Below are 22,464 nucleotides of genomic sequence, written 5' to 3'. Positions count from 1 at the left end.
TGCATGGTGAAATGAGGAGGCAAACATCTCTTCAGCAGACTGATTGAATTTCTCTGGATGTGTACCCAGAAGTGCAATTGCTGGATCATGGTAGTTCTATTTTTAGATGTTGAAACAACGTCTATACTCTTTTTCTCAATGGCAATACTAATTTATATTTTGGTCATCAGTGTATGAGGGTTCCCTTTATTCTATACTCTGGCCAACACGCACTATCTTTTTTTTTCCTAAGATTTATTTATTTATTTGAAAGGCAGAGTTACAAAGAGGGAGAGGGAAGGGGGGGAGAGAGAGAGAGAGAGTCTTCCATCCATTGGTTCACTCCCCTAATGACACAATGGGCGGAGCTGCACTGATCCGAAGCCAGGAGCCAGGAGCTTCTTCCAGGTCTCCCACATGGGTGCAGGGGCCCAAGCACTTGGACCCTTTTTTTTTTTCTATTGCTTTCCCAGGCCATAGCAGAGAGCTGGATTGGAAATTCAGCCGCTGGGACTGGCACCTGTATGGTATGCCTGCACTGCAGGCGGCAGCTTAACCCGCTATGCCACAGCCCCAGCCCCTTTTTATCTTTTGTCTTTTTGATAATAGCCTTTCTAACAGGTATGAACAGATAATATCATTGTGGTTTTCATTTAATTCCCTGAGAATTAGTGATGATGAGTATTGCTTCATGCACCTGTTGGTCATTTGTATGCCTTCCTTTGAGAAATGTCTATTTATGTCATTGGCCCATTTTTTTCCATTGGGTTATTTGTTTTCTTGCTATTGAATTAAATTTATTTTTAAAAAATATTTATTTATTTATTTGAAGGGCTGAGTTATAGAGAGGCTGAGTCAGAGAGAGAGAGAGAGAGAGAGAGATTCCATCTGCTGGTTCACTCCCCAAATGGCTGCAATGGCGGGAGCTGGGCAGATCAGAAGCCAGAAGCCAAGAGCTTTTTCTGGGTCTCCCATGCGGATGCAGAGATCCAAGGACTTGGGCCATCTTCTACTGCTATCCCAGGCCATAGCAGAGAGCTGGATCAGAAGTGGAGCAGCCAGGACACGAACCAGCACCCATACAGGATACTGGCATTGTAGGTGGCGGATTTACCAGCTTTGCCACAGCACTGGCTCCACTAACATTTCAATGAACAATCTCTCCAGACCTTGAAGGCAGCACAAGTTGGCATCAGGTTTTACTGATTTCTGTTTGGGTCATTACTTCTCTCCCACTCATTCTCTTCTATCCCACTTTTTTTTTTTTTAAGATGTATTTTATTTATTTAAAAAGCAGAGCTAGAGAGAGGGAGAGGCAGTGAGATAATTCAATCATCAGTCCACTGGTTTACTCCCCATATGGCCACAAAAGCCCAGGCTGGCCCAGACTGAAGCAAGGAGCCAGGAGCTTCATCTAGATCTCCTGCGTGAGTGGCAAGTGCCCAAATATTTGAGCCATCTTCTGTTGCTTTCCCAGGCTCATTAGCAGGGAGCTAGATCAGAAGTGGAGCAGGTGGGATGGGAACCAGCACTCATATGCGATGTCAGCATTGTAGACAGTGGCTTAAACTATTACAACTCCTGCCCTCCCATCCCACTTTTCTTGCCAAAAGAAAGTAATGGATGGGAAAATACTTTATTTTCTATTTGAATGCAAAATGTCTACCAATAAGGTAGACAAACTATACAGAAAATACTGTACTCAGGGTAGGGGTATAGTGCATGCTATCTGAAATGATGCAAACCTTGCAAGATTTCAGAGGACTCACTCACAACAAGAAAAAAAATTTTCTGGAGGTAGGCCATGTAAAGAAGCAGAAAAGCCAGAATACGTGTGTGCTAGTGAATCCAAAAGACCTTGCTTTATTTATTTAATCAAGTAATCACATTGTCTGAAACTCCTGGATGCAAGTGCAGAAATAAAGGTATTCATGAAGTCAGATTTGCAATTGCCAGGAAGTAGTAAAGTATGCCAGTTTAATCTCTGCTACCTGTGTTAGTCCTAAGGGGAAGATGAGCTCATGAATGCATATATGGAGATCATTACAAGGCTGAATTAAAATGCATTAAATATGGAAGTCGGATATAAACCCCCCAAGGGTTATCCAACAAAAAGAAGAGTTGGAGAACAGCCTGAAGGTTTAAGGGAGGGTGGGGAGTTGGAGGGGACATAGATCCTCACTGGCTGGGGAAAACAGTTACTACACTCCCTTCAAAGAAAACACCTTATATAAAGCTGGCTGTTTGTAAGCCCAGCACTTCAGCTGACCTAAAGGAATGCAAATTTAGTAGTAGGGACTTGCCTTATCCTTCTGCTCTTGGTCTCCACAGCCCCTGGACCCAAGAAGCTTCAATCTTTGTTACCTGAGTTTGAACTGAAGTAAAGAGGTAAAACTTCCAAATCATCTACTGAAATCTTCTTTAAAGGGTAAGTTTTGTTTATTTAACATTTGGTAAATGGTAGAGTTGCTTAGCTAAGTATATGCTGTTTCTCAAAGATCTTTTACTATTTCACTTTTGGAGAACAGTTTCTTCAATCACACAGGGATCAGTGCAATGAAAGCTAGAAATGAGCCCCCCTACACACCCCTTCCCCAAAATATCACATTGGGGAGTGTGCCATTCAAAACCTTTTTTTTTTTTTTTTGTATTAATGAATTGGCATCACTAGGGGATTCAAAGTGACAACTTTAGAGACCTTAAATTAGAATGAAGTGGATACCAAAAAAGAAGACATAATGTCAGTTCCTACAAAGGAATGAAAAAAGGTGAATTAAAATTGAAGGAATGCTGAGACCATGGGAAGCATTAATAGTGGAGAAGCAGGAACAGGAAGGAAATGTTTGTGCTAAAACAGATTGGTTAAAACCTATGACGTGAACCAGGGATTGTGTATGGGAGTCAACTGGAGATTGTTCTAAAGAATGACTCAAAGTGATTGGAGAAATGTTTGCCCTCCACAAAATGAGCCATTGTGGGCATTTCAACGTAGGAAATAGCCATTCTAACAGATTTTGAAATGAGAATCACAAAACTAAACAGTAAGAGTAAACATTTTGGAATAATGAAGGAAAAAATGTACAGTGAGTAGGTACACATTAATAAAATTTCAAGATTGCCTACTGTACAAACTGCCATGGACAAAAAAAGGGAGACAAAAATTGTAAGAAAAAAATGCTATTTTTTTTTATCATAACCTCAAACTTGAACATAACTAGATATGATTATAGTCAATGGGCATTAGCTGATTACTTAGGAGTGGGGTTAGAGTTACAAGCAAACTCTTCCTAGATAATTCTGAAGCAGAAATACAACTACAAACCTGAAAACCTGAATAATTCTGTCTGAAAGCTGATGAGTTTCTATTGACAGACACCCTTTTATTCAATGATAAAACTTTAAATTCTGAATTACCCAATGCGATGCAAATTCACAATCTTAAAATAAGAAGAAAATAGCATAATTCTGCTTGGCTTAACTGCGAAGAAGCCTTAGTGATACAGAAACTCAAGGCCCAGATACAACTCTTTCAGTAACAAATTCCAGCTTCATTTAAAAGTATATAAACTAGTATTAAGCTATCATTTACATCACAAAATAAGGCATTAAGAATTTAAATCTTTCTCTGAGCTTTTCTTCCACAGAGAAGCTAGATTGAAACAGGAAGGAAGCCCAGGAAAGCTTCAGTCAGCTTTTGGATTCTTTTGGTATAAATAACTAATCATCAGAGTGTAATCCAACTATCATAGTTGGATTTTTTTTTTAAAGATTTATTTACTTATTTATTTAGAAAGGCAGAGTTATAAAGACAGAGAGATATTCTATCCACTGGTTCACTCCCCAAATGGTCACAATGGCCAGAGCTGAGCCGATTTGAAGCCATGAGCCTGGAGCTTTTTCTGGGTCTCCCATGCTGGTGCAGGGGCCCAAGCACTTGGGCCATCTTCTACTGCTTTCCCAGGCCACAGCAGAGAGCTGGATTGGAAGAGGAGCAGCTGGGACTAGAACCGGTGCCCATAAGGGATGCCAGCACTGCAGGTGGTGGCTTTATCTGCTACAGCACAGTGCCTGCCCCTCCTAGTTGGATTTTAGTCTGCTCATTTAGGTTTCACTTTGTATAAGCAAAGCATCTTGTATTTGCATGTTCTTTTCTTTGAAGGGATTCCATATTTAGGGTCAGTTGTGCCATGAAAGACTTTATACTTGTTGCTATTGCTGTTGTTATTTATGGAATAACAGAAATACTGGCCAATTTGTCTATAAGTTAAAGATAACCAAATATACTAGGGCCGATACTGTGGCGTAGTTAGTGAAGCAACTGCCTCCAGTGCTGACATCCCGGGCGCCTGTTTGAGTCCCAGGTGCTCCTCTTCTGATCCAGCTCTCTGCTATGGCCTGAGAAAGCAGTAGAAGATGGCCCCAGTCCTTGGGCCCCTGCATCTGCATGGGAGAACCAGAAGAAGCTCCTGGCTCCTGGCTTTGGATCAGCCCAGCTCTGCCAGTTGTGCCATTTGGGGAGTGAACCAGCAGATGGAAGACCTCTCTCTCTCTCTCTCTCTCTCTCTCTTTCTCTGTGTGTGTGTGTGTGTGTGTGTGCCTCTGCCTCTCTGTAACTCTGCCTTTCAAATAAATAAACAAATCTTAAAAAAAAAGAGACAACCAAATATAAATCGGTACCTAGCATTTTTTTTCTTTTAGTTATATCACCATTTGCCATTTTAACCATCCTTTTCACTCATTTCATTTTACCATATTATATTGAAGGATTAAATTTTTTCTGCAGTAATAAGTAGATGCTCACATACTTTGTGCTGTGTGTAATTTATTAAAATATGAACATTTACCTCATGTGCATCTATTTTTCTTTTAAAAATTCATTTTTTGTATTTATTTCTTTTCATTGTATTTGAAAGACAGAGAGGGACTGGCACTGTGGCATAGTAAATTAAGCTTCTGCCTGCAGTGCCAGCATCTCATATGAATGCAGGTTCGAGTCCCAGCTGCTATACTTCTGATCCAGCTCCCTGCTGGTATCCTAGGAAAGATGTGGAAGATGGCCCACTGAACATATGTGGGAGACCAGGATGAAGCTCCTGGCTCCTGGCTTCAGATCAGCCCAGCTCTGGCCATTGTGGCCATTTGGGAAGTGAACCAAGTGGATGGAAGACTTCTCTGCCTCTCCCTCTCTCTGTAACTGCCTCTCAAATAAATAAATAAATCTTTAAAAAAGAAGAAGAAGAGGAAGGAAAGAATGAAGGAAGGAAGGGAGGAAGGAAGGGATTCTTCCATCTGCTGGTTCACTCTCCAAATGCCTGCAACAGCCAGGAAGCCAATCTGGGTCTCCCAGAGCGGGCAGTGGCCCAAGTACTTGAGCTATCATCTACTACCTCCTAGGTTACACTCATTAGCAGAAAGCTTGATCGAAAGCAGCCCGAAACCCCATCAGTGCCTTAACAACTGCACTAAATGCCTCCCAGTTACACAATCTATTTAAAGTGTGCACTTAAGATACAATATATGCACATAACATAGTCTATGTCACACAAAAAGTAGAGTGTTGGCTTTTGTCCTTTAAGAGATCACCATCTATTTTAGCTAATATAATTTACCATTTATATTCTGCTTATGACAAAAAGCAATTTAACTCTGAAGGGGTTGAGTAAGCATTTCACCTGAGCAACAGTGAGAAAAATGTTTTTGGAGTTTTAGATAGACCTGAGTTTGGACCTTTTTGGTGCACACTTAATACTTTTGCTTCTTGAAATTTGAGATTTTCAGTTATAAATTGAAGATGCTAAGTTTTCATTTATAACTAACTCATAGAGATGTTATGAGGGTTAAGTGTGGTGACATAAATGAAACACCTAACAGATAGATCCTAAATGTTTAGTGCTCTTGCCCCATATACATTATTTTATTTTTTAAGGATTTAGCTATTTATTTGAAAGGCAGAGTGACAATGAGAGACAGAGAGAGAAGAGAGAATCTTCCATCTGTTGGTTCACTCCCCAAATGCCTGCAACAGCTGGGATGGGCCAGGCCTAAGCTAGGAACCAGGAACTCCATCTTGGTCTCCCACATGGGTGGCTGGACCCAAGCACCTGGGCCATATTCTGCTGCCTTCCCACACACATTAACAGAAACTATATTGGAAGCAAAGAAGCCAAGACTCTAACTGGAACTCCAGCATAGAATACTAATGTTAAGGATGGCTTAATCTGTTGTGGCAAAACGCAGGCCCCTAATGCATTATTTAGATAAAATGCTCAGGTTTAGGATTTTCCATAATTGTATCCATTGATTTTGGTCTAGGATTTCTAAATCTATTTCATAAATGCAGCCAGATTGTGATTGGCCATACTTAGTATGGTGAGGGGGCAGCAATAGTGGCTTAAAATTCAGACACAAAGTAGGGGGAATACCACAGCATGAATGTCAAGGGCCAAACCGAACTTCTGCAAAATGTTCATCACAGTCTCAGCCTCTGTTGTTGTTGGAAATGACCTCCCAGGAGCACTCAGGATCTGGGGCCTATGCAGAGAGAGAACAGGAGGAAGGAGTTCATGGAGTCCCTAAGAAGCCTGGAAAGAAAGAAGAGTGGCTAAGAAGATTGAGATTTGTTTTGCTAGACGTCTTGAAAAAAGACACATAAATTATATCAAAAGAGTTTCACTAGAAATAAATACTGAGATTCCTCATCCTCTGTTGCCATTCTAGCTGATCCATTCATTGGTTTTTCCCAGAGAGAACACAGGAAAGTCCTGGACAGTACTTCTACTCCCTGGCTTCCCTCCTTTCCCATCCTGTTGAACAATATGGAAAGTAAACCTGAGGCCACACTTGAATTCTGTTTGAAATAATCTCCCTCAAAACAGAATCAGAGTAATCCCTGCAACCTTGGAGGAGACAAAAGGGTATCTCTAAGAGAGTCACAATGTAACTGCGTCCCTACAAACCAGCTAGAGTTTTTGGAGGTCTTTATAGTTCTTTACTCCCCTCTCCTCATGTTCCATGCCTAATGAGAGAGGAAACAAAAGCAGGTTAGTCATTCTTTGAGCATCAGAGTAAGGGGTTATTTTTCTATTTTTTCAATTTTATTGAACCCATTGGCATTTTGGTGGTGACTTTCTAATTCTCATTTCCCCCCTCAGGTGTGAATGTCCTTTTAAATCCATTATCAACCTTTTTTTTTTTTTTTTTTTTTTTTGACAGGCAGAGTGGACAGTGAAAGAGAGAGACAGAGAGAAAGGTCTTCCTTTTTGCCATTGGTTCACTCTCCAATGGCCGCTGCGGCTGGCGCATCGCGCTGATCCAAAGCCAGGAGCCAGGTGCTTTTCCTGGTCTCCCATGCGGGTGCAGGGCCCAGGCACTTGGGCCATCCTCCACTGCACTCCCGGGCCATAGCAGAGAGCTGGCCTGGAAGAGGGGCAACCGGGACAGAATCTGGCGCCCCGACTGGGACTAGAACCAGGTGTGCCGGCTCCGCAAGGCGGAGGATTAGCCTATTGAGTCATGGCGCCGGCATTATCAACCATTTTAATTCCAGAATAACAAGCATGCAGTTAAGTGCACAGATCTTAAGCAAATAGGTCAGTGAATTTTTGCAAATTGATAACTCACATCCAGATCTAGGATCTTTGCAGCCCACAGACGATCTCTGATGCCCCTTCCCAATCAATAACCCCACCCTGGTCAATGCTTTGCCTGACTTTGAACTTCAATAAGTGGAGCCATAGATGATGTTCTTTTTCATGTTTGATGTATTTTGATCAAAATTAAGTCCACATTCATGCCACATTCTATGGCATGAATACACCACATTTCCTTCTGTTTACAAAGGTTTGTGCTGTGTTCTCTATTTGACTATTCTAAGTAAAGCTGTCTTTAACATCTCCCCTATGGATTCTTAATTTTTTTCACACCCTCCCCTTGTAGACTTCCTGATGGATAGAATTCTCAAATGTTTTATATACAGCTCATTTTGCTCTATGTTGGTTCTCCTGATTATTTTGGCACCAGAATTCAAAGAAAGATTAAAACCCTTTGTCACACGGAACATTAAAAAAAAAAAAAAGAAGAAGAAGGAAAGGGAGGGAAGGTGGGAAAGAAAATGTATAGGCATGTTAGCATAAAATCTTAAACTTATAATTCCCATTTTATAGAGATATCTGATCATCTTAATTTGCAATGGCAAAATAAGTAATGCTTACATAATTACAGACTTCTTTACTTCATTTTTGGAAGCACTCCATGCCCTTTGGAAATTATTCACAGAGCTTTGTAATATTCCTTTAAGAAAGAGTAAAATCACAGTGTCAAGTGCCGGGCCAAGTTCACAAGGCAGTTTGGTCAACTCTAAGTGTTCCTAAAAAAGGGTTTTCTTTCTTTTTTTTTTAAAGAACAATTCCTGGGGGAGGCTGAGGAAAATAATAAAAGGTATCTTTAAGTTTTTGCTGTGGTTTATGCACTGTTACAAACCATTGCCGTTACTGTTAGTTGTTGATTCCTTATTCCACTTCCCCTAACTTTTTTTGCTTTTTGTTGTTACTTTATTTTGCTTTCTCAAATGTAGAAAGTCATTAGGCATTCAAGTTTGTTTCTCTAAACTCTAAAATCTTCCACATTAGTAAATTAATTTTTACTTATGCCTATACTTTTATGGTGTTCATGTATGGATCATCTAGGAAACTGGTTCATTAAAATAATTGATGATTGTGGAGCAGTTGTCTGGCCTAGCAGTTAAGACTCGGCCCATATCACAGTGCTTGTGTTGATTACTGGACTCCCACTCCTAGTTTCCACTGCCTGCTAATGCAGACCCTGGGAGGCAGTAGTGATGGTTACTGCCACTCATGTGGGAGATCTGGATTGAGTTCCTGTCTCCAACCTTGGTGAGTTCCTGCTTTCTGGCCTGGGGAATTGCTGGCATTTGAGGAGAGAACCAGCAGCCATTTAGGGAGTGAGCCAGCATGCTTGCTCTCTCTTTCTCTCTCTCCTTCTCTCGTGCTCTCCTTCTTGAATAAATACATAAGTAAATTGGAACACTATCAGTGATAATAACTAGCAAGTTATTTGCTCACAACAGTTTATTTTTTATTATAGAAATTTAATTTCTATTATGAAGATTATTGTGTTCATTGGCTTATTTTTATTTTAGTCTTATTTATGTCAAGCCAGAGAACCTCTTTTTTTTTTTTTTTTTAAGATTTACTTATTTATTTGAAAGGCAGAGTTACACAGAGGCAGAAGCTTAGACAGAGAGAGACAGAGAAAGAGAGGTCTTCCATGCACTGGTTCACTCCCCAGATGGCCACAATGGCTGGAACTGTGCTAATCTGAAGCCAGGAGCTTTTTCCAGGTCTCCCAAGTGAGTGCAGGGGCCCAAGGACTTGAACCATCTTCTACTGCTTTCCCAGGCCATAGCAGAGAGCTGGATCCGGAAGTGGAACAGCCAGGACTCGAACTGGCACCCATATGAGATGCCAGCAATGCAGGCAGTAGCTTTACCCACTATGCCACAGCGCCAGCCCCTAGCCAGAGAACCTCTTAAAAGCAGCCATTTGCAAATGGTATAAAAGTAGTGAGAAATCACTGTGCAAACATGGCAAGCCGTGTTGTGGACATGAACTCTTCAACCAAGAAAAATTCATCTAAGAAAAAAATAGAAATTACTTCTCAATTTCCAGCTTTTTGAAGTTAAAAGTAGAAGTTTAAAATATAATTAGAATTAAAATATAATTAGAATTTGTCTGTGACTTTTCCATCAGCAGTTAGGGCTGGATGAGTGAAGTTTCTATGGTGAGTATTTTGCTTCATCAACCGCATGCTGGGAAATACAATGGAAACTCTGAAGTTGAGAAACAAAAGATAAATATTTGTGTTGAAGGGTGGTGGCCATAGAAATGCACATATATATACATATATATTCAAATAATGTAATAAACTCCAACCGACATACATACATATATATACATATATATACATATATATATATATATATATATATACATATGTCGGTTGGAGCTTATTACATTGCTTAAATTACATTTTTTGTCTCCTTTTTTTTTTTCAGAATTATTTTATGTATTTGATAGGCAAAGTTACAGAGAGACAGGGAGAGACAGAGGGAGGTCTTGCATTTGCTGATTGACTCCCAAAATGGCCACAACAGCCAGGGCTGGACCAGCCTAAAGCCAAGAGTCAGGAGCTTCTTCTAGGTCTTCTATGTGGGTGCAGGAACCCAAGCATTTGGGCTGTCCTCTGCTGCTTTCCCAGGCATATTAGCAGGGAGCTGGAATAGAAGTGGAGCAGCCAGGACTTGAATCCAAGCCCATATGGCTATGCCACAATGCCGGGTCCCCTTTTTTTATCTCCTGAGTGGTTTTGACAAACTTTAGCGGCTCCATCTAGGAAAAATGTGAGTTCTCCATCCTGATGGAATCCCAAGGCCAACTTGCAGGGTTTCCCTAACACATACTTTGTATTACACTCTCAGGAAATAGCTCTTTGATCCTGTGCCCCAAAAGAGGTTAAGGTGATAAAAATGTAAGTTGGGATTCTATTGGGGGTGAAAAAAAAGACCAACCCTTGCTAGAGCTGGTTTTGAATTCCCATGATGGTGTTTAACTTGTTCAAGGTTCTCATTCAACATTTACAATTGGCTCTGTGTTGAGAGAAGGAAAAACCTGTTGATACAGCTCCTTTAAGTACTGTGGGTTTCAAAACAACTCTCTAGATAGCACACATTCCTATGGTGGGAGGCCGAGGGTGAGCCTCAAGGCTTCCCATTCATTCAAAGAAGGGGAGAGAGACTGAACTTACCTCCCAACAGGTGAAGTTAAGCACGTCCTGTAAGTGGATTGATCTGTTCTATAAATCGAAGTTCTGTTTCTTGGGGCCGTAAGCAATATTGTCCCCTCTGGTACCCTCTTCTCCCACCCGCGTTTCTCCCTAACTCACGGCGCTCAGGGGTGCCTGTCTTCCTCCTTGATGATAGTGATATTTTTTCTTTCTGTTTAACTCACAAGGATTCTTGTTCTTTTTGTCATGTTTGTGGACCTTGTCTGTCAAATACACTACATTATTTCTCTTTTCTTTTGTTACTATGCTTTAAAAAACTGTAAGCTTTGTAGCAAAACAAATAAGTGCATGATTATAAAATCACAAAGGAATTGTATTGCTATTCTCTGGGGTTATAGTCCTAGATCATGTAAAGTTTTGAAAGTGTTTGGAATTTTCTTTTTAGAACTACCATCAAATTTCTTAAAGAAACACCTTTTGTGAAGTTTTTGGTTTTTGCTGTTATAGATTGTTAAAAAAAATGTGGTGTTTTTCATAAATAGTTATGCATACTTTAATGATTTGGAAATTCAACAGATTAAATATTTAGATTACTTTTTTATTTGCAATTAATAAGTGGTATTTATCCACAGATGTGATTTTATAATATTTCAGCAAGAGTAGATAAAATTATTACCTAGTACAGAAATTTAAAGAACAAAACAAGGGCATAAGTTTAAAAAAATGATCATAAAGGGGTTATGGATGCAAGAGTAAATGATTGCTAGTATTTATTACGCCTTGAAAGTCACATCCTGGTGTTGTCATTTTAAATTTTGTAACTATCTGCCAACTTAGCAGAAGAGAGAGGGAGAAAGTAGACCGTTGTGTGGTCTGTTTTCACTTGTTTCTTCCCTACTTTGTTCTGTTCCCAACCTCAGTGCTTGTATGCAAACACAAAGCTACTTCTCTGCTGAGTGTCTCTAGTTGGAGGGAATGATGCTCTGAGTCATCCACACTTTTGTCTTGTGAGATCATTCATTCTGTGAGCAATGACATCAATTTTCCTGGAGGCTGGCAGGCCAGGGATAAAGATAAAGTCCACGACAACACAAGACATGACGTTAAAGGACTTGGAATAGCGTCTGAGACATGGTAGGAGCTTGATAAGTATTTGTTGGATAAGAGTCTGCAGTGGTTTCCTTCATGCTAATTATATCTCCAATCAGATCATGAGGAAGCAACTTTTTCTTTTTTGTTTGTATTGCAATGATAACTGTGGCTTGAAAAATATTGAGTGATCTAATGTTGCCAAAATTAAGCATCAACTTTATGCTCGCACACCAAGCTTTCCAAACCTTTATAGCTTTGTGGCTAATATACCCTGTAAATTTTGTGTAAGAGAGTTGTGGGGAACAGTTGCTGAGCTAGTAGTGCTCCAATCCCTACCAACTTCAATGAGACAGTGGGCTGTACTGCACTTTGAAACAAAATATTGTCAGTAGGGACGCTTTAACTGACAAAAGAAATTATTAAGTAAATATAAAAAAAAATCCATGTTAAAAAAAAAAGTGTGTTGGAACAATCTAAGCTAATTCACCACTCCTTCTCTATCAAAGTGGCAGACCTCAGTCTTTGGAAGACGTGCACCAGTCTCCTGTGGTTCGTGTTGTTGCCAGTGGTATCAATGTAAAAAGTAGGATATCCACAACCATAGGGTCTGCATCCCCTTGTGGAAACACTGGACACTGGGTAATGAGGAAGATAATGTTGTCCAGAGAAGGACTTCTCAAACTTTGTGGCAGACGCAAGAATCACTGGAGACACGGCAACGTGGCAGGTCCAGAGGGGCCTGGAACTCAGAGTTCTTCACAAGTCTCTGGGAGAGAAGGATGCTGAGGGTTCACATCAGAATCAACTGAGCAGTTTGTAAAACGTTCAGATGCTTAGGTTCCACCCCCACTCTGGTCCACCTCCCAGGATTCTGTTTGAACTGGCCGAGCACAGGGGATTTCCCAGTCTCCACGGAGCATGTGCAGTCAAGTTTAAGAACCTCTAGATCTCATTTACCTGTTTCTATGCAGCAGTCCCTTCAGTTAGATGCATCACTTGCCTATGCGATTTTCTAAAGTAAGTCCCCTGCCCTTCCTTGAGGAGATCACAGTAGTCTTCCACAACCCCTTTGCAACTACTGTTGCATTTGCAGATAGAGAATACATTTTATATTTGCATAAACTCCTAGCAGTCACCTTGCTCTGAATCCTAAACAACTTCATTTGCAACTCCTAGGGCAGTGACCACCTTCTGCTTTATAATTATGTGTGTTTATCCTATCCTCTCCGGGGTGAATAAAGTACCTAACGGCAAAGATTGTGTCACCTCTTTCATCTTCCCCGGGTGGTTTCCCACTTCAGTGCCTTTTGCATGCATTCAGAGAGGTTCCCGTTGAGTACCTGTGTCAGGCGGGGCAGCCTTCTCTTCCTGCCTGGAGGGGCTTCACGTTCAGACAAGGGAGCCCAGGATCCACAAGGGGTTCACAAAAATGAGTGGAAGGTTTCGACCATGACATTAGGACGCCTGAACTTTTCCAGATGGGAAGGAGAATCTCTTTCAGGAAATGATTGAGATCTGATGCACTTGGCTCTAGGTGGATGTGGGAAAGGAGGATGAGAGTCAGCCCAGGGGGAGAAAGCTAAATGCACAAGCCGGCGTTGGGAAGGAGCCAGGCACTGAAGTGGAAGGGTGTTGTGACTGAGCTTAATCAAGGGGATTTAGGTTGAAAGATGTTTCAGAGTACCTTGGAAAGTAGAATAAACTCAGTTAATAGTAATGACACTGACTGAACCCCCTTACTCCAAAATCAAATAGTGATACCAGTAAATTCGATTGAAGCCGGAGCTGCAGGGTTGATATGTCAGAGCATTTGGAATTAAGACTGGCAGATTTGATTGCATTGACTGGTTACAATTTGACTTTGAAAATTATGCATTAATCTTAGAAAATATTATAATCCTTGGAAACACAAACTAAAAATATTTTCTTATTTCTTGTCTAAAATTTTTAATTAGGACTGCATTTGCATGATTTTTAAAACAAATTTTTTTCACTCAAAAATTTCCTAACCTCAGTCTATCCAGATCCCCAGAAAAGTGTCAACGTTAATTTTAAGTTTCTCGTATACCCTTTCAGAGTCTTCTTAAACACGTTCAAGCAAATACATACTAAACACCTTTGAACTGCACTTTCCTCCTTAACCATTCATGTTTTATTTCTTGTCATTCATTGAAGACCTTCCTTATTTTTCATTAATATTTTTGTTTTAAAGCTTGCTGCAAATTATTTTCCTATATGGATGTGTTCACTGGTGGTATGTCCCCAGTAGTTAGGGTGCTTCCAATATTTTGATATTGCAAGCAATACCACAGTGAGTTATCTTATACTTTAGACATTTGCCACATATGAAAATTTGTCTGCAAGATAATTTTTCAGAAGATAAATTGCTAAGTCATGAGTATATCCATTTGTAATTTTGAGAGATATTACTAAATTGCCTTCCACTAATATTGCATCATTGCACAGTACTGCCAGAAATATGAGCCCTTTTTTCCTATAGGCTCAATAGCATGTTATTAACATTTTGAATGTTCTTCAGATCTATTAGGTAAAAGAAAAGATATCTTATAGTTTTAATTTGGATTTCTTTTACTACAAGTGAAATTAAACATCTCTTATTATGTTTAAGTGCTATGTAAAATGTTTTCAAATTCTTTGCTCATTCTTAATATTAAATTGTTGGTAATTTTCTTATTTGTATTGTTTCTTATATATTATAAATATAATTTTGATATGGGTTACTATAGAAACAAATTTGGAAATGAGGAGATGACAATGGAGAGAATGAATTTGGTTTTAGATTTTGGATCTCAATTCCATATTTGGATTGCATCATTTACTTAGCACTACTATGACACTATGATGTGTTTAGAAATAAAGAGAAGATTTAGTGTTGGTCCACAGAATGCTGTACTTAATAAAAAAGAATTTTATATACAGAAACTAGAGAATGACAAGTGGAATCATGAATTCCTAATATAAAGGATGACTGCTTAAGCCATGTGGGAAAGTAGGAACTTACATATAAAGCATGCAATTAAAAAAAAGAAAAGAAAAAAAAAGCTCACGCAAGTCTACAAAAACTGGCATAGGAAGCATGAGATCATCTTACAATAATAATTTACCATTAGTCTCCACCTGCCAGTCCTAGCATTGTTATGTCCCAGTTTGGACTCCAGCTTTAGATATTAAAATCCTGGAGAGAGGCAGGCATTTGGCACAGCAGTTAAAATGCTGGCTGCTAGGGATGCCCACACCCTCTACCAGAATGCCAGGGTTCAGGTATTCTGTGGGGTATCTGAGGTTATGAAACCTTCTGTCTATGAATCTTTAAAGTATGGAGAGCTACACAGAAAACCTTCTCATCAGCCGGCTCTCTGCTTATAGATTGAAGTTCCTGATCCATGGCAGCGAAAACTCACCACAAATCTTACACTGCTCACTGCTTTAAGATCCCCCTTTTTTTTTTTTAAGATTTATTTATTTATTTGAAAGTCAGAGTTAACACATAGAGAAGAGAGGCAGAGAGAGAGAGGGAGAGGTCTTCCATATCTGATGCTTCACTCCCCAGATGGCCTCAATGGCCAGAGCTGCGCCGATCCGAAGCCAGGAGCCAGGAGGCAGGAGCTTCTTCCAGGTCTCCCACATGGGTGCAGGGGCCCAAGGACTTGGGCCATCTTCTACTGCTTTCCCAGGCCTTAGCAGAGAGCTGGACAGGAAGTGGAGCAGCCTGGTCTCGAACCGATGCTCACATGGGATGCCAGCACTTCAGGCCAGGGCGTTAACCCGCTGCGCCACAGCGCCAGCCCCAGAATCCCTGTTCTAACAGATCATCTCCACTGTGACTGTCGATTCCAGAACCACTCATTAATTCAATAAATACTTTTCAAACACTGTGTTTGAGACATTATTTTAGGTGCCAGGGATATGGGGTTAGCAAAACAGAAGAAAGGACTTGATCCCATTAAAGTGTGTTGAGTATTGCTCTGAATCAGGTACCAAGCAACCGTGCTCAGTGCAGTATAGCCCACCTTCTGGAAAACCTGTCTCTTTCCTGGAAAGACAGATGTTAAAGGCTGAATTGATGAGATTTGGAGAGCGGAAGAGGTGCCACAACACCAGTCTGTGTTTTTTTTTTTTTTCCCCCAATTGAATAATCAGCTAAAATCAAAATTTCAATGATTAACCTAGGAAATATGCTAAGTGCTTTATGAACATTTACTTGAGTTCTCTTGAAACTCTCTGCCCTTAAAAAAATACCTTTACTTACACCTAGAAGGCAGGGCTGACTACTAACAGTGCTGGTGTTGTCATTTAACTGCTAGTAATCCTTGGCCTCGGACCAAAAATGTTTACTTCAGTGGGTCTGCTTCACCAGAAACACTTCTGGGAATATAGGGATGTTTGAACCGAAAAGGGTAAATTCTAAAAAATCACTCATTTCCTAACAAGGTAAATGATGATCACAATAGCAAGAAGGAATGGGTTATAGTGAAAAGGGAATACATTTGCAACCAGATAAATCGAGTTTGAATCTCAGCAGCAGCATTTACTAAGTAGAGGAATTACTTAACTATTTGAAAAGCAATTTTTAATTTGTGAAGTTCTCCTTAACTTACAGGGTATTTATGAAGAGTTAACAGGTAAATATTCATAAAGCGCCTTGCATATTTCCTAGGTTGATCATTAGAAAATGATTGATTTGAGTGTTATTCTGTCAATAATATGATTTCCCAAGTGTAATTTATAATATTTAAATATTAATACTTCCATTTTAAGGGTCAAATTTAGAATTGCATTAATGACCTTGTATTTGTTTATTTAGTTGTTTTTTTTAATTATTTATTTATTTGAAAGGCAGAGTTTCAGAGAAGCAGAGAGAGAGAGAGAGAGAGAGATAGAGAGAGATGGCTTTCCATCCACTGGTTCACTCCCCAAATGGCCACAACAGCCAGAGCTGGGCCAATCCAAAGCCAAGAGCCAGGGATTTCTTTGGGGTCTCCCACCCAGGTGCTTGTGCAGTCTTCTACTGCTTTCCCAGGCCATAGCAGAAAGCTGGATCAGAAGTGGAGCAGTCGGCACTCGCTGCAGCCCCCACATGGGATGCCGATGCTGCAGGCGGTGGTTTTAATGGCTATGCTATAGTGCTGGCCCCTTAGTTTTAGTATATATTTATTTGTGTTTGTTAATTTGAAAGTCAGAGTGACAAAGAGAGAAAAGAGACAGAAAGAGAGACCTCCCACCCTCCGGGTTCAATCCCCAAATGCCCACAACAGCAAGGGCTGGGCCAAGCTGAAGCCAGGAGTCAGGAACTCCATTCAGGTTTCTATCAAGGGTGCCAGGAATCCAAGTACTTCGGCCATCATCTGCCTCTCAGGCACATTAGCAGGGAGCAGGATCAAAAGCGGAACAGCCAGGACATGAACTGGCACCCAAATGGGAGGCAGTGGCTTTAGCTACTACACCACAACACCAGCCCCCCAGCAGTGTCAAGTGCTATTCCAAACATCTGCCCCCTGAGGACCTTCTAAATGAGGTCCTCCCTTGCCTTCCTAATCTGGAAGAAACTAAAAGGCTCAAGATTTTCTTCTGTTCTGTCCTCTCTCTCAGAAACCTTCAAATTGGTGAGACTCCCCTTGAGATAAGGTCTTACTCAGGTTCAGGGCCCCAGAAGCAATGAACTCAATTCTTTTCTCTTTTCTTTTAATTAATTAATTTATTTGAGAGTCAAAGTTACAGAGAGAGAGGGAGAGACAGAGAGAGAGAGAGAGAGAGAGAGAGAGAGAGAGAGAGAGAGAGAGAGGTCTTCCATCCACTGGTTCATTCTCCAAGTGGCTGCTACAGCCGGAGCTGGACCGATCCAAAACCAGTAGCCAGGAGCTTTTTCAAGGTTTTCCGTACGGGTGCAGGGGCCCAAGCACTTGGGCCATCTTCCACTGTATTCCCAGGCCATTCACAGAGAGCTGGATCAGAAGAGAAGCAGCCAGGAAATAGACCAGTGCTCATACGGGGTGCTGGTGGAACAGGCGGAAGCATAGCCTGCTATGCCACAGCACTACTTCCCCCGCCCCAATTCTATTTTGATGTGGTGACTATAGCAGTATGGTGGGACTACTTTTTGATTTACCTCTTCTTTCCTGATGGCTTTGTTCTCAAAGCTTTGAGTAATGCCCCATATTCATCTACAAAATAAGAGAATAAAAGAAAAATATACAGGTACTTTTTTTCATGGTTGCAATATATGCATTATTAATCTATATACTATGGTTTTTTTTTTTTTTTTTTTTTTTGACAGGCAGAGTGGACAGTGAGAGAGAGAGACAGAGAGAAAGGTCTTCCTTTTGCCGTTGGTTCACTCTCCAATGGCCGCCGCTGCAGCCGGCGCACCGCGCTGATCCTGGCAGGAGCCAGGAGCCAGGTGCTTTTCCTTGTCTCCCATGGGGTGCAGGGCCCAAGCACCTGGGCCATCCTCCACTGCACTCCCTGGCCATAGCAGAGAGCTGGCCTGGAAGAGGGGCAACCGGGACAGAATCCGGCGCCCCAACCGGGACTAGAACCCGGTGTGCTGGCGCCGCAAGGTGGAGGATTAGCCTATTGAGCCACGGCGCCGGCTCTATACTATGGTTTTTAAAAGTCAAGCAAACAGGACTTCTACAGTTCTGTGGAAATGAAAATAGAAAAGCTCTCTTTGAAAAAGCAAACCGGAACCCTAGATTTTAGGAGAGACTTTAGGAATTCCTGTGGCAGAGCATGGACTATACTTAGAGCCCAATGGAGAAACTCTGCAAGGTGCAGGCAAGAGTGATGAGGATGTCAGGTAAAATATTACCCATGGCTAATAATTTCCCTGTGCAAATTTCCCCAAAAGATATGATTTTTCTAGAGTTACTTATATGTGTCCCAGACCCACAAACTGGCTGGCAAGTTTTATTAGCAAGAAAATTGATAAATAGTCATAGCCTGGAGATAACAGTTTCTTTCCTTTCACATAAATGTCTTCCTATATCCCTTGGCTGTTTTTAATCTCAAAGCATTAATCTGTGACTCTTGGAGAAAATATATTCATGGTGATGCACCAGTAAATTTTCAATAGCTCAAAGATTTGCCTTAATGTTATATTTTATAATACTACTTTTCATCATACATAACTTTTCTCTATTAAATGAAGGGATCACTATTACCCAAGAAATGATCTAGATCAAGAATTTTTAGCCAGTGACATGTATAAATTCCATTTTTTCATGATTGGTCTGAAAAGTTTAGTCCTGCACCATCTCTCAAAACATTTTGAAACGGTAGATCTAGAAATCTGGATTCAAACAAAACAACCCCCTTCAGTGACTCACTCATACCTTAGTTGTTTAAGCGAAACAACTACAACCTTAATAGCTGCCCATTTTTCATTTTGAAACAGAGTAAACTATGAAGACAGACGCTCATTTAAGTGTCAAATTTATACCACTCTGCCTACCAGAGGGCTGATGAGGTGATTTGAGCAGCACCAGCTTCTCACCATTAACAATACACCATGAAGACAATTATATGACCCAAATTAACATAACCAAAATGATAATATAATTAGCTGAATAACTGAAAAATGAAGAAGAGAAACTTTTAATGACCTACTGGTTCTAACATGCTATGCATATTTCTTAGAATAATTTCTTGTTAACCCACAGCTAGATATTTCCTTATACAAAAGGAAATGAGACTAGGGAGGAACTGGACACAAGACAGATGAATCTTAGGGGATGAAGATATATGTATGTACATAGTATACTGAGTGGTCAGATGCCACTTGGAGAATCTCTAAATATTTGATAGCCAACAAAAAACCACTGGAAAAGCATAGGAGTTCCAAATATGGGAGCTTATCTCTGTTGATATCAAACAGGTTCACACTTCTGTGTGAATAATTTATGAAGTCCTTTGTGGAACAATTATCTCTACAAAGAGACATTAGAATACATTTATACAGATAGGCACTTTGAGTAGGCTCATCAAAATCAATATCATTTCTACCTGGTTTGTCAAAATTGAAATTGAAACATCTAAGTAAATGTTTTAATATTATAATTAAAGAATACATTGAAGTAGTAAACATTCAGCACTATTCATAGTACATAAGAGAACCATGAAGGAGATATTGGGAGCTTATGAGAAAATACTTTTTTTTTCTGGTTTCATAAGGCTGAATTTTTTTATTTAGCAACATGATGGGAGTGAAATGTTACCTCAGTGTCATTTCAATTTGCATTTGGTTTTTTAAAATTTTGATTTTTAAAAATTTTTATCATAGTTACAATTCTAAGAAAATAATGATAATCCCTTTCTCTTTCCCTCCCTCTCCTTCCCTCCCTTCCACCCATCACAGAACACTTGTAAGGTTAATGAATTGTCTGTACTTTGAACAAATACAATTCTCCACAGACATTCATACATCACAGACTCTCCATGGAGTGAAAAGGTAAACTAAAATGCTTGAGTCCTGTGCTATATATAATTCCCGTGTAATGATAACTGGTTGACATGTTAAACTGTTACACTTATTAATAATTGTTAAATTGCTGTAATCACCCTAGTAGGCTCATGTTACATCAACCAGTGTACACATACACTTAATTTATCACTCAATACTCGGTATTTATTATGTGCCTAGCACTGTGCTGGCACTGAGGATACAGATTGTAATAAAAGGTCTCTGCCCTCATGAAATTCTAGTGGAAAGACAAATATAAAACAAATGACCACAAATAATTAATTGCAAACTGTGAAAAAGCATGTTGAAGAAAAAGAATGAGAATTTGAAGTGTGGGAACTACTCCTGGACTCAAATTAAGAGGTCAGGAAAATTCTTTTGACAAAAGTAAAAATTAAGCAGAGACCTAAACGTAAGAGCAATTACCCTAGTGAAAACCAAGTAAGAAAAATCATTAAGTTTCTAGACAGAGACCCTGGTCCTTCTGTACTTCCTATGCAATTATTCTTAGACAATTTTATCTGGTTCTGTGATTTCAAATATTATGCTGACAGCCTCAATATTTATTATCTAACTCAAACTTTTTTGGGGTGCCTGACCTGGATATTTCATTACCTACTTGGCCTCTCCACTGAGGTGTCTTATGCAATTAAAACTCGAAATTCTTCAAACTATTCCATCTAATCTTCCAGCTCCATCTCAAGATGTGCCCCTTCTCCAGTGTTCTCCCTTTTAGTAAAACCTCATCCATATAATCTTTTTTTTTTTTTTTATTTTATTTGAAAGACAGAGTTACAGAGAAAGAGGTAGAGACAGAGAGAGAGGTCTTCCATCTGCTGGTTCACTTCCCAGATGGCTGCCATGGTTGGAGCTGCGCCGATCTGAAGCCAGGAGCCAGGAGCTTCTTCCGGGTCTCCCATATGGGTGCAGGGGCCCAAGCACTTGGGCCATCTTCTACTGCTATCCCAGGCCATAGCAGAGAGCTGAATCAGAAAAGGAGCAGCCAGGATTAGAACTGGCACCCATATGGGTTGCCAGCGCTTCAGGCCAGGGCTTTAACCCACTGCGTCACAGCACTGGCCCCCAATCCATATAATCTAAAACAACATTCTTATATAGCCTCTAGCCACATCTTGTCAATTCTACCTTCAAAATATATTTCAAGTTTTTCTGTTCTGCTCAATACTGCTTTTACACTAGCATCTTTCCCTAAGATTACTGCAATAGCACCAGAGAATAAAAACTCATTAACTATGAATACAACCAGAGTTACAAGCCACAGACTGAACATACCCCAATGTGTACCATGGCAAGTTTATTGCACTACTACAAATGACTCAGTAAAATCCCCCCTTTTTTAAAAACTTTTATTTAGTAAATATAATTTCCAAAGTACAGTTTATGGATTACAATGGCTTTCCCCCCCCATAACTTCCCTCCCACCTGCACCCTTTCCATCTCCTGCTCCCTCTCCCATTCCATTCACATCAAGATTCATTTTCAATTATCTTTATATACAGAAGATCGATTTAGCATATATTAAGTAAAGATTTCAACAGTTTGCACCCACACCGAACATAAAGTGTAAAATACTGTTTCAGTACTAGTTATAGCATTAATTCACATTGGACAACACATTAAGGACAGAGATCCCACATGAGGAGTAAGTACACAGTGACCCTCTTGTTGACTTAACAAATTGACACTCTTGTTTATGGCGTCAGAAATCTCCCTAGGCTCTAGTCATGAGTTGCCAAGGCTATGGAAGCCTTTTGAGTTCTCTGACTCCGATCTTATTCAGACAAGGTCATAGTCAAAGTGGAAGTTCTCTCCTCCCTTCAGAGAAAGGTACCTCCTTCTTTGATGGCCCCGTTCTTTCTACTGGGATCTCACTCGCAGAGATCTTTCATTTAGGGTGTTTTTTTTCTTTTTTTTCTTTTTTCTTTCTTCTTCTTCTTCTTCTTCTTTTTTTTTTTTTTTTTTTTTTTTTTTTTGCCAGAGTGTCTTGGCTTTCCATGCCTAAAATACTCTCATGGGCTCTTCAGCCAGATCTGAATGCCTTAAGGGCTGATTCTGAGGCCAGAGTGCTGTTTAGGACATCTGCCATTCTGAGT

The 22,464-nt window shown here is 40.2% G+C and overlaps 1 protein-coding gene across 3 annotated transcripts in view; it reads left to right on the top strand.

The window, feature by feature from the left end:
- Nucleotides 1-22,464, top strand: part of SLC39A10 (solute carrier family 39 member 10) — a 264,604-nt gene that overhangs the window by 148,136 nt on the left and 94,004 nt on the right. For all 3 annotated transcript variants that reach the window (XM_008258853.5, XM_017342994.4, XM_089330146.1), the window contains one exon: nucleotides 2,311-2,407. The gene's annotated coding sequence lies outside the window, so the exon portion shown is untranslated. The remainder of the gene's footprint in view (nucleotides 1-2,310; nucleotides 2,408-22,464) is intronic.

This window comes from Oryctolagus cuniculus, chromosome 3 (genome assembly GCF_051225735.1).
Source record: "Oryctolagus cuniculus isolate XC-2025 breed Fujian yellow rabbit chromosome 3, ASM5122573v1, whole genome shotgun sequence".
NCBI classification, from domain to species: Eukaryota; Metazoa; Chordata; class Mammalia; order Lagomorpha; family Leporidae; genus Oryctolagus; species Oryctolagus cuniculus.
This window is presented reverse-complemented; position numbering and strand designations above follow the sequence as displayed.